At 36.4% G+C, this 19,459-nt stretch overlaps 1 protein-coding gene across 2 annotated transcripts in view; it reads left to right on the top strand.

Annotated features, from left to right (window-relative positions):
* The first annotated feature begins 3,143 nt into the window (after window positions 1-3,143).
* Window positions 3,144-19,459, top strand: part of shroom1 (shroom family member 1) — a 57,789-nt gene continuing 41,473 nt past the window's right edge. The window contains exon 1 of one of the 2 annotated variants that reach the window (XM_079585054.1): window positions 3,144-3,306. The gene's annotated coding sequence lies outside the window, so the exon portion shown is untranslated. The remainder of the gene's footprint in view (window positions 3,307-19,459) is intronic. The other variant, XM_079585055.1, reaches the window with a different exon arrangement.

Raw genomic sequence — 19,459 nt, 5'->3', positions numbered from 1 at the left:
TCATTCAGATGTGATGTTGGTCAGGTTGAAACGGGCCAGAATCGGACGAGGATGAGGAAGATCTGTCTAAACTTCATCAGATCTTCTCGCTCGAGGCTTGTCTCAAAGCATTCATTGGCAAACAGTATAAGATCGATTTAGTTTTAAAAAGTATTGAGAAGAGATTGACGAAAAGAAATCTACATATATATTCGTATATGGATGCAATATGATCTATGATTTAAAGGTACTCCTATGAGCCTCGATTATCCAAACTTGTAATAACTTGTAATTTAAACATTTTTTTTTTTTTGGTGAAGTATTACTAATGGATTTTCTGAGTCTGTTGCGAATCATCTTTGTATTTTGCTGTATTGAGAATAAAACGTATATGATTAAAAATGTTTTACCTGTTTTGCATTACTTTGAAATGGTGCTGTCAAATCAGTTAATCGCAATTAATCCCATCCAACAGTTTAGAAATTGTGTGTGTATATATATTATATATATATAGCCTACAGACACACATTAGTGCTGTCAAATTGATGAGTCGCATCTAACAAAAGTTTGTAAATATATATTGTGTAGGCTATATACACACAGTGCTGTCAAAACGATTAATCGCATCTAACAAGTTTGTGAATATGTGTGCATATATGTATGTGTAGGCCTATACACACACACACACACACTAGTGCTGTCAAATCGATGAATCATGATTAGTCGCATCTAACATAAACGTTTGTAAATATGCGTGTGTGTATATATACATAAACAGTGCTGTCAAATCACTTAATCACATCCAACAGTTTGGAAATATGTGTGTATATACTGTGTGTGTGTGTGTGTGTGTGTGTATGTATATATGTTTATATGTGCCTACAGACACACATTAGTGCTGGCAAATTGATGAATCGCATCTAACATAAAAGTTTGTAAATATATATTGTGTGTAGGCTATATATATATATATATATATATATATATATATTCACACACATTAGTGCTGTCAAAACGATTAATCGCATCTAACAAGTTTGTAAATATGTGTGCATATATGTATGTGTGTAGGCTATATATACACACACATTAGTGCTATCAAATTGATTAATCGTGATTAATCGCATCTAAACATAAAAGTTTGTAAATATACATGTGTATAAATGCATGTGTGTGAATATATACACAAACATAGTGCTGTCAAATCGGTTAATCGCATGTAACATAAAAGTGTGTGCGTGTAAACATTTGTTAATGCGATTAATCGATTTGACAGCACTACTTGTAAACCCAGCTAACACAGTTACGTTGTGAAGACGTAACCGGACCGGACCATATTCGTCATAGCGGTACCACATAACGTTCCAGCGACGTAACTTTGTGATTCCCATAATCGTCGTGGCGAAAAAATGGAACTTTACCACGACGTCCTCACAACGCTCTCCATGGGATAAACTAGCGACGTCTTTTGAGGACATGCCCACGACGTTTCTGGAACGTTAACCAAGATTATAAAAAATGGAACTTTACCACGACGTCCTCTCAACGTTGTCATAAAGTAATGTCACGCTGACCAAATGACGACTAACTGACGACGTCGTCACAACGTACTGTGTTAGCTGGGAAAGTGTTTTTCGAGTATTATAGTTTTAGTGTTTTATATAAACGCACTCTAAATTTTAAGCATACGGTGGGCTAGATAGTGAAAGACATGCAGCAACAAGAGGCATGGGAACTCCAGGGAATATTCACCATTAATTCAGCTTTTTTTCAGCTTGCTTAAAACATGACTCTCAAGTAGACTACAAGTGTTCTGTGCAGTATGTAATATTATTGACAAATAGCAGTGGCTACTGCAGTCAAATTAAAAATATTGGAGAGGGTTAATTGTTTCTCCCGCCCTTTCTCCTCAGACTCCAAGCTCACGCGGGTTATTGCCAGATTGTCACGTGACCTAACAGGAACGAGCGTGACAGCCTCAAGTTGATCTGTAGAAGTATCCGCGTTTGTATTCTTCTTGTCATAGAGCTTTTAAAATGGATTCCGATGATTTTTTAAAGGTCGGGTAGAAGAATCTTCGATCTTTGAGTCTGACCCTTCCATTGTTGTAATACGCAGAGTTTCCCGCCAACTGGCAACCCGGGTGTCTAATATATTAGGTAAATTGGCAGTGGGCGGAGTCACACAGATCAAAACAAGAACAGACATTCCGACACGGAACGCTCATTTCAAAGTAGAATAACTGCTGTAGTAGTGTTTTTCATATAAATAAGTATGTGAACTTTAGAACTTAGTTTCCTGAATATCTGCACAAATATTATAGTATTGTAATAATTTAGTTCAAACAACAGCAAAAAAATAAAATAAAACTACAATCAGCACCCTTAAAGGAGATGTTTCAAATAGTTCTGGAACCATTTGCAAAGTTAACCTTATTTAGGTTTACAAAAGCATGAGAGTACAGTTTAAATATCACATTTACAAAGTTACAAAATCTACAATTATCTATTATTAACTAATAGTTGAATTATTATCTCAATCCCGTTGGCATTCTGATCTCGCATAGCTGGGTCATGCATAGCATTACTGAAAGCACTTAAATCAGATTACAAAAAAAACACACAATAAGGTAGTTTCAGCTCACATTGTGCCCATTGAACTGTTAACACATTTTCATTTATTAAGCCAGGCTTAGATTGCTTAAGTTTCCATTTGTGTTGTTTAAACAAAATAGATATAAGTATACGTTCAAAACTTTGCAATAATTAAGATTGTTTTCATGTTTCTTGCGCAAATCTGAAGAATCACGTGACACTAAAGACTGGAGTAATTCAGCTTTAATCACAGGAATAAATTATATTTTAACATATTCACATAGAAAACAGTTATTTTAAATTGTAATAATGATGATATCTTTGACCAAAATAAATACAGTGAACATAAGAGATATGCTTCTGATAGTATATTGGCAATATGCTTTCCAAGCTTTTGACCATTCAGCATTTATCTCTAGACGTACATGTGTACAGCTAATGCAGCATTAACTTTATCATAAACAAATATCCCGTGACATACTGACTTTGTTGATGATGGACAGTTCAGAAAACTTTCTCCAGGGATCGCCCCGCCCTCGTTTAAGCCCCGCCCATTTAGCCCCGCCCCCTGCGCGCTCCCGAGACAGAGGTGGCAGTCGCATCTCTCTGCCTGCAGACACACGGAATTATGTTTATAACACTCAAGTTTGTGACATTAACCCGACAGCTGGCGTTATGAAACACAGTGGACTCGAGCAGTGAGGTCGGAATACACCCTGACAGAAGCCTTCAGGTAAGCAGAGACACCGAGAGTTTGTTAAAAGTGCTGGTATCGTTTTGTAAATAATAGTTTCGATCAACGGCTCAGCAACAGGTGGATAATAAAATGATGACTCTGTATTGATTGACAGTAACTAACGTTATCTGGAATGGTTTCACTTGAAAAGTTACTGGATGTTGACTTGAAAGTGTGCACGTTTAATACGGGGTAAGTAAGTGTAACGCTATTATTATTACACAAGAGGGTTTTTGTGCTGAAGTGCATTATGTTCGGGGACTTTGTCCCACCAGGGAAAGAAAGAGGTAATCACGCAGAACAGATTCTGACCTCACTATACATGTGCCATGGCATGTCGAGGAAATATATAAAACAACCTTTAAAAACAAAACAGTCTGTTAGACCATGTAGACCAGCTAAGACCAGGTTTTATCAGTGTTAATCAAATCAAACTTTATTTATAATGCATTTTAAAACAACCGAAGTGGACGAAAGTGCTGTACAGAAAAAAAATTAGGGCTGTCAAAAGATTAATCGCGATTAATCGCATCCAAAATAAAAGTTTGTGTTTACATAATATATGTGTGTGTACTGTGTATAATTATTTATATATGTATAAACACACACAATCATGTATATATTTAAGAAAAATTGGTTATATTTATATATAAAATATTTATATATAATATAAATGTATATACAGTATATAAATGCAATTATTCCTTAAATATATATATGAATGTGTGTGTATTTATACATAATAATTCTACACAGTATACACTCATATATTATGTAAACACAAACTTTTATTTTGGATGTGATTAATCACGATTCATCTTTTGACAGCCATAAAAAAAATATAAAAAACATAAGATACATACTTTATGTGAAGCATATAATACAGATAAAACATAACTTTTCTGTTAGAAAGAGAGATTTGATGGCATGTATTTAGTATACACAGCATCTGTTCATATTTATAAGTGTTATTTTGCATCACTGTCTTGTTTCTATCAGGTTGGTCACAGTCCAGTTTAGATGAATTATTCAGCCTGGTGGTGGTAATAAGTGCAAGATGAATTAAGAGTGCTGAAAACGTGACGTTGTTCGCTGGAAACCAGACACTGGGGTTTGGTCCAGTTGCTGAAACTTTATCTCTGCCTCCCCATGTTCTCAGTTGAGCTTTTCTGGATCTAGAAACAACAAGACACATAAAAACACACAGAAAACCTGGATCAAACACACAAAGCAGCTCCTGTCAAACACACACCTTCAGAAAACGCATACACAGAATATTATTTTAAGCAAATTTGCTGTTCTTTAGCAACTACAAAGAAGCTTTGCATTGGATTGTTGTTAAAAAATACCGGTGTCTGGCAGGGTCATTTATGCGTGACGCGGTTATGTTTTACGGTGCTCATTTACATACAATGTAACATTCAGTTGTTTTGCATGAAGATAATCCATTAATGTCTGGGTGTTACTTTAACGTGCAGTGCGTCCTCAATGCAAACTGGTTTATCCGGGCAACAAACTTGTTTATCTATTAAATGCATCTCAAACTGTGGCTTTTGCCATTGATATCCTGGGGTTGAAAAAGCCGAACTTTCTGTTTTAATTCAACAAGTGAGTTTCAAACGCTTAAATTAAACATGTCTCCGTGTTTTTTTAAGTACGGTCACTCTCGCATGGAAATAAACTGCTGTGTGGCTCTGTTACACGCATTATCAGTGAGGCAGATGTAAGTCAGGCCTGATGAAGGTAAACCGATCCTGTGCAGAGTCATCTGAGCTCTGGTTGTAATAAATATTGTCAAACAGTTCGTAGTTTGATGAGATGTACTTGTTTCGGCTGCTCCCTAGTCTTGTCACTTCTTGAGTTTTAAAGGAATAGTCCAAAAAATTTTATTTAGATTTAGAGCACAGAAAGAGAAATGGTAAGGAATGTATCGGCCACTTGTTTTCCATATAATGATAAAAGTGAATGGGGACTATGACTATCATGCCAAAATGACACACAAAAAGCCTTAAAATATAAAAAATAAGTATTTAATGTGAGATACATGTTAAAAATGGTAAATAAAATGAATTAAAGGGGAAAATGATCACTTTCCAAACAAGTAAAAACACTTGCCAATGCAAAACCCCTGCCGCCATGATGGTTTTGGTGGCACATTATTGGGGGAAAAATGACATTGCGACATTTCATTTTTCTGCGATTTATATATTGCGATATAAAAATAATGTCACCAGATGACTTGAATAGCTCTATAGTTAAGAATGAATGATTTAGGTGATTTTGTTGGGGAGTAAATCTACATAGAAAATAATAAACAAAGCAAAAATACAAGCATAGAATACAATAGGGCAAAGATAGAAATGAAATAAACAGTGCTTTATGTTTCCCAGGTTAGTCTAACAGTATACAGAAATTGAGTAATCAAATGTAAAATAGCACTGCATAGTCTTCACTGCATAAATTAAATATAATTAATCTGTGTTAAAGCTACAAATGTGATTTTCTGTGTGTTTTGTTTGATTAACGTTGACACATACAGCAGTGGGTATATTAGGCTGCTGTCACTTTAAGAGCGAATGCATGGATTCAATGTAATGATACGCATCCGTTTTCTTTCTCAATTGTTTAAGTTCACGACACGTAAGCAATAAGTGACTGTGTTTACGAGGATAATTACAGAGATAGGCATTTTGACACATGTGTTTGACACATAGGCATTTTGACACATGTACATGTGTCCGTTCAAGCACAAACAGAACTGGTGTGTGTGTGTGTGTGTGCTGATATATTAAAGGGGCTATGTGTAGTTCTCAGCGGCATCTAGCCGTGATGTTTCAGATTGCAACCAATACGTTTACAAGCGAGTGCTCGTGCGCATGCTTTTTTTTTGTTTTTTATTATTATGTGGAGTTTGTGTTGGAGTCTGTGTTGTGCTGGTCGTTTCTTAGTATTAGCAGACTCCATGTCATGAAGTTCCAGTGTCGTCGCTGTTGAGTGCAAAGTCAGTAGACGAGGCGAGAGGCTCGGGAGTGCATGCAGGTCTCAGTCACGGCACTGGATTTTGCGGCAAATCCGACCCGGAGACTTCACATAGAAATAGGAATACTTGCTTTCAGAGGTAATAGCAAAACCCGCCAAGTGGATCATTTGAATGTGAGATTACAACCCCTTCACACACAGGCAATAAAAAATGGATTCATTTTAGTAGAAAAACTCCATACAGCACCTTTAAGCCGATAAATAATGAATTATTTTCTTCAGCTGAGACACTTCAGATGTGCACTGTTCAACAGATGCACATCTGGCTTTGGCTTTGATTTGCTTGAAATATGATTGGAATCACTTATATCCAACACAAGTCTGTCATATACGCTACATAAAATAATAATGAGAGATCATTATAATTGTGTGTTTGGGACATGGATTTGAATGGTAAGACTGGATTTGTAATCAGACTCTCAAAAATTATATACAATTTTGGATTTAGATTTATCGACCAATATATTGGTAAAAAGAAAACGAATTCTGGTATGAATAATGAGGAACGTTCTTGTTCAGGAAAAAGGTGATAGTGATGTTTGCCTCAGTCAGTCCAACTAAATATCTCAGCATTAGTTCATATCCTTTCATTATTCTAGCATTCACAATCATGTGACCCACTTGTAATTTATTAAATGAGAGAGCTGTAACTCATAAAGAGGAATCAGCGTGATCCAAACGGGTCGACCTCGGGTTCCCAGGGGAATTCCTGGAGAAGGTGACAGGTTGCTTCAGCGTCTCCGAGTGATCAAGCATGACAAAAGACAATGAAATGTCGTCTGATATTATAATACTCTCAGTTGGGTGTATTATGGTTAATCTACAGAAAATGCCACTCTGTTTGTCCAGCAAAAGTTGCACCGTTTCTAATGGCAATAAACCAAACTCTGCTTTGGCATGCATTTAAATTGAGTTCAAGATCAAGTTAGTTTAAAAAAAAAAAGCCATCCTCAAATAATTAATTTGTGGGTAAATCCAACAAAATCTTAAAATGAGTAAGAAGTTAAAGAGGTCATTATGGAAGTAAAATAATGACAAATGTTTTTGAAACAAAAAAGCTTGTTTAATTGCAGACTACTTGAAAAAATATGTGATGCTCACATATGTGATAAATATGTGATATTTGTGATGATCAGGGCCAGAATAGCTTTGGAAAAGCTGATAATGACACAAAAGCTGTGTTTACATTTAAATCTTCACATTTAGTTTTGCACAAGTGTAAGCAGCTTTCTCTACCGTGAACAAGATTATAATGACAAGGTCTTTAGCCTCCTTGTTAGAGCGCCTGACTCTCACGGAGGGGTTATATTGGTGCCGTGACCCGGATGGGAGTGAGGTTTAGTGAGTGTAACAGAGGCCAGCTAGTAGTCGCTGTGCGAGTAAACCTCACTCCTCTGATCTCAATAGGTGCTCTAGCGACAGATATTAGGGGCTGCAGTCTTTAGCCTCCTTGTTAGAGCGCCTGACTCTCACGCCGGAGACCCGGGTTTGAGGCCTGCACAGAGCGGGTGGAGGGGTTACAACAGCATCAGTCATTATAATCTGAACACACATCTGTATACTGTATCAGTGTAGACAGCATCAGTCATTATAATCTGAACACACATCTGTATTCTGTATCAGTGTAGACAGCGTCAGTCATTATAATCTGAACACACATCTGTATTCTGTATCAGTGTAGACAGCGTCAGTCATTATAATCTGAACACACATCTGTATACTGTATCAGTGTAGACAGCGTCAGTCATTATAATCTGAACACACATCTGTATACTGTATCAGTGTAGACAGCATCAGTCATTATAATCTGAACACACATCTGTATACTGTATCAGTGTAGACAGCATCAGTCATTATAATCTGAACACACATCTGTATACTGTATCAGTGTAGACAGCGTCAGTCATTATAATCTGAACACACATCTGTATTCTGTATCAGTGTAGACAGCGTCAGTCATTATAATCTGAACACACATCTGTATACTGTATCAGTGTAGACAGCGTCAGTCATTATAATCTGAACACACATCTGTATACTGTATCAGTGTAGACAGCGTCAGTCATTATAATCTGAACACACATCTGTATTCTGTATCAGTGTAGACAGCGTCAGTCATTATAATCTGAACACACATCTGTATACTGTATCAGTGTAGACAGCGTCAGTCATTATAATCTGAACACACATCTGTATACTGTATCAGTGTAGACAGCGTCAGTCATTATAATCTGAACACACATCTGTATACTGTATCAGTGTAGACAGCGTCAGTCATTATAATCTGAACACACATTATAATCTGAACACACATCTGTATACTGTATCAGTGTAGACAGCGTCAGTCATTATAATCTGAACACACATCTGTATACTGTATCAGTGTAGACAGTGTTAGTCATTATAATCTGAACACACATCTGTATACTGTATCAGTGTAGACAGCGTCAGTCATTATAATCTGAACACACATCTGTATACTGTATCAGTGTAGACAGCGTCAGTCATTATAATCTGAACACACATCTGTATACTGTATCAGTGTAGACAGCGTCAGTCATTATAATCTGAACACACATCTGTATACTGTATCAGTGTAGACAGTGTTAGTCATTATAATCTGAACACACATCTGTATACTGTATCAGTGTAGACAGCGTCAGTCATTATAATCTGAACACACATCTGTATACTGTATCAGTGTATCAGCGTCAGTCATTATAATCTGAACACACATCTGTATACTGTATCAGTGTATCAGCGTCAGTCATTATAATCTGAACACACATCTGTATACTGTATCACTGTAGACAGCGTCAGTCATTATAATCTGAACACACATCTGTATACTGTATCAGTGTAGACAGCGTCAGTCATTATAATCTGAACACACATCTGTATACTGTATCAGTGTAGACAGCGTCAGTCATTATAATCTGAACACACATCTGTATACTGTATCAGTGTATCAGCGTCAGTCATTATAATCTGAACACACATCTGTATACTGTATCACTGTAGACAGCGTCAGTCATTATAATCTGAACACACATCTGTATACTGTATCAGTGTAGACAGCGTCAGTCATTATAATCTGAACACACATCTGTATACTGTATCAGTGTAGACAGCGTCAGTCATTATAATCTGAACACACATCTGGATACTGTATCAGTGTAGACAGCGTCAGTCATTATAATCTGAACACACATCTGTGTTCTGTGTACTGTATCAGTGTAGACAGCGTCAGTCATTATAATCTGAACACACATCTGTGTTCTGTGTACTGTATCACTGTAGACAGCGTCAGTCATTATAATCTGAACACACATCTGTATACTGTATCAGTGTAGACAGCGTCAGTCATTATAATCTGAACACACATCTGTATACTGTATCAGTGTAGACAGCGTCAGTCATTATAATCTGAACACACATCTGTATACTGTATCAGTGTATCAGCGTCAGTCATTATAATCTGAACACACATCTGTATACTGTATCACTGTAGACAGCGTCAGTCATTATAATCTGAACACACATCTGTATACTGTATCAGTGTATCAGCGTCAGTCATTATAATCTGAACACACATCTGTATACTGTATCAGTGTATCAGCGTCAGTCATTATAATCTGAACACACATCTGTATACTGTATCAGTGTAGACAGCATCAGTCATTATAATCTGAACACACATCTGTATACTGTATCAGTGTAGACACTGTCAGTCATTATAATCTGAACACACATCTGTATACTGTATCAGTGTAGACAGCATCAATCATTATAATCTGAACACACATCTGTATACTGTATCACTGTAGACAGCGTCAGTCATTATAATCTGAACACACATCTGTATACTGTATCAGTGTATCAGCGTCAGTCATTATAATCTGAACACACATCTGTATACTGTATCAGTGTATCAGCGTCAGTCATTATAATCTGAACACACATCTGTATACTGTATCAGTGTAGACAGCATCAATCATTATAATCTGAACACACATCTGTATACTGTATCACTGTAGACACCGTCAGTCATTATAATCTGAACACACATCTGTATACTGTATCAGTGTAGACAGCATCAATCATTATAATCTGAACACACATCTGTATACTGTATCACTGTAGACAGCGTCAGTCATTATAATCTGAACACACATCTGTATACTGTATCAGTGTAGACAGCATCAATCATTATAATCTGAACACACATCTGTATACTGTATCAGTGTAGACAGCATCAGTCATTATGATCTGAACACACATCTGTATACTGTATCAGTGTAGACAGCGTCAGTCATTATAATCTGAACACACATCTGTATACTGTATCAGTGTAGACAGCGTCAGTCATTATAATCTGAACACACATCTGTATACTGTATCAGTGTAGACAGCGTCAGTCATTATAATCTAAACACACATCTGTATACTGTATCAGTGTAGACAGCATCAGTCATTATAATCCGAACGCACATCTGTATACTGTATCAGTGTAGACAGCATCAGTCATTATAATCTGAACACACATCTGTATACTGTATCAGTGTATCAGCGTCAGTCATTATAATCTGAACACACATCTGTATACTTTATCAGTGTATCAGCGTCAGTCATTATAATCTGAACACACATCTGTATACTGTATCAGTGTATCAGCGTCAGTCATTATAATCTGAACACACATCTGTATACTGTATCAGTGTAGACAGCATCAGTCATTATAATCTGAACACACATCTGTATACTGTATCAGTGTAGACAGCATCAGTCATTATAATCTGAACACACATCTGTATACTGTATCAGTGTAGACAGCATCAGTCATTATAATCTGAACACACATCTGTATCAGTGTATCAGCGTCAGTCATTATAATCTGAACACACATCTGTATACTGTATCAGTGTAGACAGCGTCAGTCATTATAATCTGAACACACATCTGTATACTGTATCAGTGTAGACAGTGTCAGTCATTATAATCTGAACACACATCTGTATACTGTATCAGTGTATCAGCGTCAGTCATTATAATCTGAACACACATCTGTATACTGTATCAGTGTAGACAGCGTCAGTCATTATAATCTGAACACACATCTGTATACTGTATCACTGTAGACAGTGTCAGTCATTATAATCTGAACACACATCTGTATACTGTATCAGTGTAGACAGCATCAGTCATTATAATCTGAACACACATCTGTATACTGTATCAGTGTATCAGCGTCAGTCATTATAATCTGAACACACATCTGTATACTGTATCAGTGTAGACAGCATCAGTCATTATAATCTGAACACACATCTGTATACTGTATCAGTGTAGACAGCGTCAGTCATTATAATCTGAACACACATCTGTATACTGTATCACTGTATCAGCGTCAGTCATTATAATCTGAACACACATCTGTATACTGTATCAGTGTAGACAGCATCAGTCATTATAATCTGAACACACATCTGTATACTGTATCAGTGTAGACAGCATCAGTCATTATAATCTGAACACACATCTGTATACTGTATCACTGTATCAGCGTCAGTCATTATAATCTGAACACACATCTGTATACTGTATCACTGTATCAGCGTCAGTCATTATAATCTGAACACACATCTGTATACTGTATCAGTGTAGACAGCATCAGTCATTATAATCTGAACACACATCTGTATACTGTATCACTGTAGACCGCGTCAGTCATTATAATCTGAACACACATCTGTATACTGTATCAGTGTAGACAGCATCAGTCATTATAATCTGAACACACATCTGTATACTGTATCAGTGTAGACAGCATCAGTCATTATAATCTGAACACACATCTGTATACTGTATCAGTGTAGACAGCATCAGTCATTATAATCTGAACACACATCTGTATACTGTATCAGTGTATCAGCGTCAGTCATTATAATCTGAACACACATCTTTATACTGTATCAGTGTAGACAGCATCAGTCATTATAATCTGAACACACATCTGTATACTGTATCAGTGTATCAGCGTCAGTCATTATAATCTGAACACACATCTGTATACTGTATCAGTGTAGACAGCATCAGTCATTATAATCTGAACACACATCTGTATACTGTATCAGTGTATCAGCATCAGTCATTAAAATCTGAACACACATCTGTATACTGTATCAGTGTAGACAGCGTCAGTCATTATAATCTGAACACACATCTGTATACTGTATCAGTGTAGACAGCATCAGTCATTATAATCTGAACACACATCTGTATACTGTATCAGTGTAGACAGTGTCAGTCATTATAATCTGAACACACATCTGTATACTGTATCAGTGTAGACAGCGTCAGTCATTATAATCTGAACACACATCTGTATACTGTATCAGTGTATCAGCGTCAGTCATTATAATCTGAACACACATCTGTATACTGTATCAGTGTAGACAGCATCAGTCATTATAATCTGAACACACATCTGTATACTGTATCAGTGTAGACAGCGTCAGTCATTATAATCTGAACACACATCTGTATACTGTATCAGTGTAGACAGCATCAGTCATTATAATCTGAACACACATCTGTATACTGTATCAGTGTATCAGCGTCAGTCATTATAATCTGAACACACATCTGTATACTGTATCAGTGTAGACAGCATCAGTCATTATAATCTGAACACACATCTGTATACTGTATCAGTGTAGACAGCATCAGTCATTATAATCTGAACACACATCTGTATACTGTATCACTGTATCAGCGTCAGTCATTATAATCTGAACACACATCTGTATACTGTATCAGTGTAGACAGCGTCAGTCATTATAATCTGAACACACATCTCTATACTGTATCAGTGTAGACAGCATCAGTCATTATAATCTGAACACACATCTGTATACTGTATCAGTGTAGACAGCATCAGTCATTATAATCTGAACACACATCTGTATACTGTATCACTGTATCAGCGTCAGTCATTATAATCTGAACACACATCTGTATACTGTATCAGTGTAGACAGCATCAGTCATTATAATCTGAACACACATCTGTATACTGTATCAGTGTAGACAGCATCAGTCATTATAATCTGAACGCACATCTGTATACTGTATCAGTGTAGACAGCATCAGTCATTATAATCTGAACACACATCTGTATACTGTATCAGTGTATCAGCGTCAGTCATTATAATCTGAACGCACATCTGTATACTGTATCAGTGTAGACAGCATCAGTCATTATAATCTGAACGCACATCTGTATACTGTATCAGTGTAGACAGCATCAGTCATTATAATCTGAACGCACATCTGTATACTGTATCAGTGTAGACAGCATCAGTCATTATAATCTGAACACACATCTCTATACTGTATCAGTGTATCAGCATCAGTCATTATAATCTGAACACACATCTGTATACTGTATCAGTGTAGACAGCGTCAGTCATTATAATCTGAACACACATCTGTATACTGTATCAGTGTAGACAGCATCAGTCATTATAATCTGAACACACATCTGTATACTGTATCAGTGTATCAGCGTCAGTCATTATAATCTGAACACACATCTGTATACTGTATCAGTGTATCAGCGTCAGTCATTATAATCTGAACACACATCTGTATACTGTATCAGTGTATCAGCGTCAGTCATTATAATCTGAACACACATCTGTATACTGTATCAGTGTATCAGCGTCAGTCATTATAATCTGAACACACATCTGTATACTGTATCAGTGTAGACAGCATCAGTCATTATAATCCAAACACACATCTGTATACTGTATCAGTGTATCAGCGTCAGTCATTATAATCTGAACACACATCTGTATACTGTATCAGTGTAGGCAGCATCAGTCATTATAATCTGAACACACATCTGTATACTGTATCAGCGTCAGTCATTATAATGACTTCTATTTGCTTTTGACGCGACGCTCACATCCAGTGTTGGTGAATGCCAGCCGTAAGCGACTGAACACCAGTGGGCGGGGCCTATGATGAGATGATGTATAACTATTGGTCGATGTCTTGCTCTGGAGGCGGACATATGCAAATGTATTTTCCAGTGTGACATCACAGATCCCGCAATAACAAAACAAGCTGTTTTTGGAGCTTGATTAAATAAATGCTTTGTTTATAATGAGGTGGACGATTTATGAAATTAGCAGGCTGTTTTAATTGTACAAAGAGTCTTGAATATTGTCGCTGTTCCTTTGCATTAGGACAATTTGCCGCATCACCAATGTTCTCTGTCACTCATGTCGCTGATGCGTCTTCCTTGAAACCATTGTCATTTTGGCTCATAAAAAAGGTTTTCAGAATGCGGTACACGTGGTTTTTATCCTATAATTACATTGCATTTCAGGCATATTTCAATCACCAAGATGTAACAGAGCGGAGAGCAGCGACACTGCATGCCTCTTTCCACAATTTCCTTTTTTCCCCTCTCTATAGTCGTTCACCTCTGAATTAGCGCCAGGTAACAACGTTCAAAGCGCTAAACTGTGGCAATGCAACTGGCTGAAGTTTAATCTGTGTCTTGTTCCAACGCAACTCTCACTCTCTCTACACCGTAACGGCTGGTCTTTGTCATCTGCTGTAATTAGCGAAAGTGCAGGGACTGAACACCTTTGTCACATTCCATATTAAGATTTTAATAGCGGCAATTATCTTATATTAGTTCATTTTTACCTTAAAGGTCTTTGTGTTGAGCTTCAAGCGTGCTACGCTGTGTAAAGGAGGAATGAGCCGCTCTGAAAGCTGAACTGTCCATCAGCTGTAGTTGTAAGTAAGGGTGTCTTTGTTGCTGAGAACTTTTTATAACTCTACCGAACAGGTGCTGATTTTTGTCCCTCATATACTTATGTAATAATGTAAACCAACTTTTACTATGTGTTAAAAAAAGGGTAATTTTTCTAAGCACATCAACTAAAATCAACTGATGTGATTTTTATATAGATTTTTCTATCATTTTGAGGCCGGCTTTGCTGTCCTCTGCTTGCTCGATTTTCTTCAAACTTCAGTGTGCTGTGATATCAAATATACACATTTTTTATGACAAAAAATATATAAAAGATAGTTTATGTATGACCAATCAGAGCAGAGTAGACTAATCACAACAGACTGGGTCATCTGACCAATCAGAGCAGAGTAGACCAATCACAACAGAGTGGGCCGTCTGACCAATCAGAGCAGAGTAAACCAATCACAACAGACTGAACCATCTGACCAATCAGAGCAGAGTAGACCAATCACAACAGACTGAACCATCTGACCAATCAGAGCAGAGTAGACCAATCACAACAGACTGAACCATCTGACCAATCAGAGCAGAGTAGACCAATCACAACAGACTGAACCATCTGACCAATCAGAGCAGAGTAGACCAATCACAACAGACTGAACCATCTGACCAATCAGAGCAGAGTAAACCAATCACAACAGACTGAACCATCTGACCAATCAGAGCAGAGTAGACCAATCACAACAGACTGAACCATCTGACCAATCAGAGCAGAGTAGACCAATCACAACAGACTGAACCATCTGACCAATCAGAGCAGAGTAAACTCTTGGAAAGGAGAGGTTTAGAGAGACTGAATCTTTGAAATAACCGTTTTCAGACTTTTAGAAAAGTGGTGATGCTGCAATGTATATATAATGAGAAAATTAAAGTTTTTTTTTTTTTTTTTTTTACCGTGGATGCATGTAAACCGGCTGTTGGACACAAAAATAGGAAGTTTTAGAATAGCATAATAGGGGCACTTTAACTTTGTCATCTCTCTCTTTCTCTCTCTCTCTCTCTCTCTCTCTCTCTCTCTCTCTCTCTCTCTCTCTCTCTCTCTCTCTCTCTCTCTCTCCCCCTCTCTCTCTCTTCCACTTGCTTTGCATTTCTACAACAGTTCCTTTTAATTCCTTCCGTTCACATCCAACCTAAGATCGCTCAAATGCTTTTATGAATTCAATCTTTTATGACAAATTAATACAGAGCCAATTGTATTAGGCTGTAAAAGTCCCCAAAAAATCATATCATTATTTGGAATCGGTTATTAAAGTATTTGATATCCAGGGACACAGAGGTTGCCTTAAACTTTCACATTTTCTGTCATTCTGATGGACAGGGTCATAAAAAATCCGTCATAATCTATTATTATTACCCGTCATTTTAATCTTTTATATTTTAATAAGCAATTTAATATGCTCAGTTTCACTCATGTATTCACAAATGTACAGGACGAGCATATAGTAGATTATTTATTTATGTATACAGACCGTGTGCCACTTTTCAGGTTTCAATATGTGTGAAAAAAGTGTGGTGTTTTTATTAAAAAAAATATTTTTATTAAATAAATGCATTTCATGTTGTCATTGTACCAAAATATGTTTAATATCATCTGGAAACTATTAAAATGTCATTGTGTGATATCATGCTTACAAAACATTACTTTAAAAATCTCATCAAACTGGAAAAGTGACCCTCCGTTTCAGAGAATAATTCTGATATCTTATGATCTCTAATTCTCAGAAGAGTTGACTTTTTTTTGTTTTGTTTTTGCAGTGCAATGGGGAAATTTGTGGAAGAATTTATCTTCTAACATAGATGTGCAGGTGTGTGTGTGTGTGTGTGTGATCTGAGATAACGTTTCTCAATGGTGTCAGCATACAGGTGGAACTGGAAAACTCAGAATATGGTGCAAAAGTTCATTTATTTCAGTAATTCAGATTAAAAGGTGAAACTAATATATTATATAGACTCGTTACATGCAAAGTGAGATATTTCAAGCCTTTATTTGTTACAATTTTGATGATTATGGCGTACAGCTTATGAAAACCTTTTCACAATATTCGTGAATACACGTGATCTCTCAGTTGATTGAGAGGAACAGATGCAAGTGTGTGTGTGTGTGTGTGTGTGTGTGTGTGTGTGTGTGTGTGTGTGTGTGTGTGTGTGTGTGTGTGTGTGTGTGTGTGTGTGTGTGTGTGTGTGTGTGTGTGTGTGTGTGTGTGTTTTCATGGTCTCTTAATGTCGGCACTGTATACATGACTTCACTTCCTCACGTCTGCTTTGCTGAATGATTGTCAGCGATCTCAAGGTCATTGAATAGGAATCCAGAAAGGAATGTTTGAACAGTCAGTCATTAAGCTTATGTCTTCACCCGACTACCTGATAAAGACTTGGCAAGAGTAAAGAGAAAACACACTCGGCTTTATCTCCTTAAAGAAATGTCCAGAAACTACATGTCAAAAAATCAAAAGAAGAAGAAAAACTTTAGCATTTTTGGAATACAGATTCCTATATTTTTCTTTTGATTATCAGTCTCTGTTGACCCCAGAGAGAGAGAGAGAGAGAATATTTAAAAAAATTTACAAGCTGGCAAAAGAAAAAAAAAAGAAAAAGACAGACCATTTTATAATCACTTTGTTATTATTTTATCTTTGTCATTAAAAATAAGAGACATAAAATAAAAAGTGCTTTGATTTTTTCCCCCATCTAGGTCTATTTAACACTAGCATTCAAGTAATAAATTGGGTTACACTTTGTTATTACTTGTAATTATGCATAATTTACTGTTATTATTGCGTAACGTGTCACTACGTCACCTTAAAATAAAGTGTAACCCAATTTATGACTTGAATGCTAGTGTTAAATAGACCTAGATGGGAAAGAAATCAAAGCACTTTTTATTGAGAGAGAGAGAGAGAGAGAGAGAGCAAAATACCCCACAGATAATTTTTTTTTATAGCATTTTAAAATTGTCCCTTTTTGAGGGTGAGCAAAAACACACCGTTTTGTGTGTGTCCCTTTAAATGCAAATGAGCTGCTGCTCCCGGCACAGGGGGCGGAGCTTCGAGAGCTGTGTGTGTTTGTCCGTGCGTGCGTGTGTGTGTGTCCAGAAACTACATTTCATCCCAAAATCAAAAGAAGAAGAAAAACACTAAACACACATTTTTGCTAAACTCCTATTTTAGAAACAATACGCTTAGTAATTAAAAAATGCGCCATGTGTCAATTAAAATCAGCACAACATAAACCAGAGGTTTTTAAGATTCATCATGATTGTCATTAAAATGTCACAATGCAAAAAAAAAGGCCTAAAATAAGCTTTTCTTTCTTTATGCAAAATATGGATTCTTATTTTTTTATTTTCAGGTCAAATATGACCCACAATTCTTGTGCGGATCCTCTATTGGACAGCAGGCGAGTGACATTGTTTGTGAATGACAAATTATTTTTGTTTGTGAGTTTTAGGGCTGGTCTTGTTAATGAACATAATAATCGAAAGCCTTCAAATGAGCAAAACGGATCCGTGGATTTGCTCTTAAAGTGACAGCGCCCTAATAAACCTGCTGCCGTCTGTCATTAATGCTAATCACACACAAGACAAAGAGAAAACCACTCCCCGCTCGCTCTCGACTGAACAACTTATATAGCATCACTGCATATTTAATTCATACATAAAGTCTATTTAAATTTCTGATAACATCTTTGTTATTAAAAATAAGATAAATCAAATAAAAAGTGCTTTGATTTCTTTCCCATCTAGGTCTATTTAACACTAGCATTCAAGTCATAAATTGGGTTACACTATATTTTAAGGTGACGTAGTGACACGTTACGCAATAATAACAGTAAATTATGCATAATTACAAGTAATAACCCTAAACCAAACCCTAACCGTAACTCTATAGTAAGTACATAGTTAATAATATTACTCAGTACTTATGTGAACGAGTACGTCACCTTAAAATAAAGTGTAACCCAATTTATTACTTGAATGTTAGTGTGACCTAGATGGGGGAAAATCAAAGCACTTTTTATTGTATGTGTCTTATTTTTAATAACAATGATAAAATAATAATCAAGTGATTATAAAATGGTCTGTCTTTTTTTTTTTACTTTTTTTTTTGCTAGCTTGTACATTTTTTTTTAAATAGCAACATTAGTTTGGCGTCACTGCAATTTGCAAATCATAAAACTACCATGAAAAATAAGATAGTGTAAAAAATTGTGATATGATATTGATAACACTTTATAATAAGGTTAATTAGTTAATATATTAACTAACATGAACTAACAG

Source organism: Phoxinus phoxinus (assembly GCF_949152265.1).
Source record: "Phoxinus phoxinus genome assembly, chromosome: 17".
Taxonomy (NCBI): Eukaryota; Metazoa; Chordata; class Actinopteri; order Cypriniformes; family Leuciscidae; genus Phoxinus; species Phoxinus phoxinus.
This window is presented reverse-complemented; position numbering and strand designations above follow the sequence as displayed.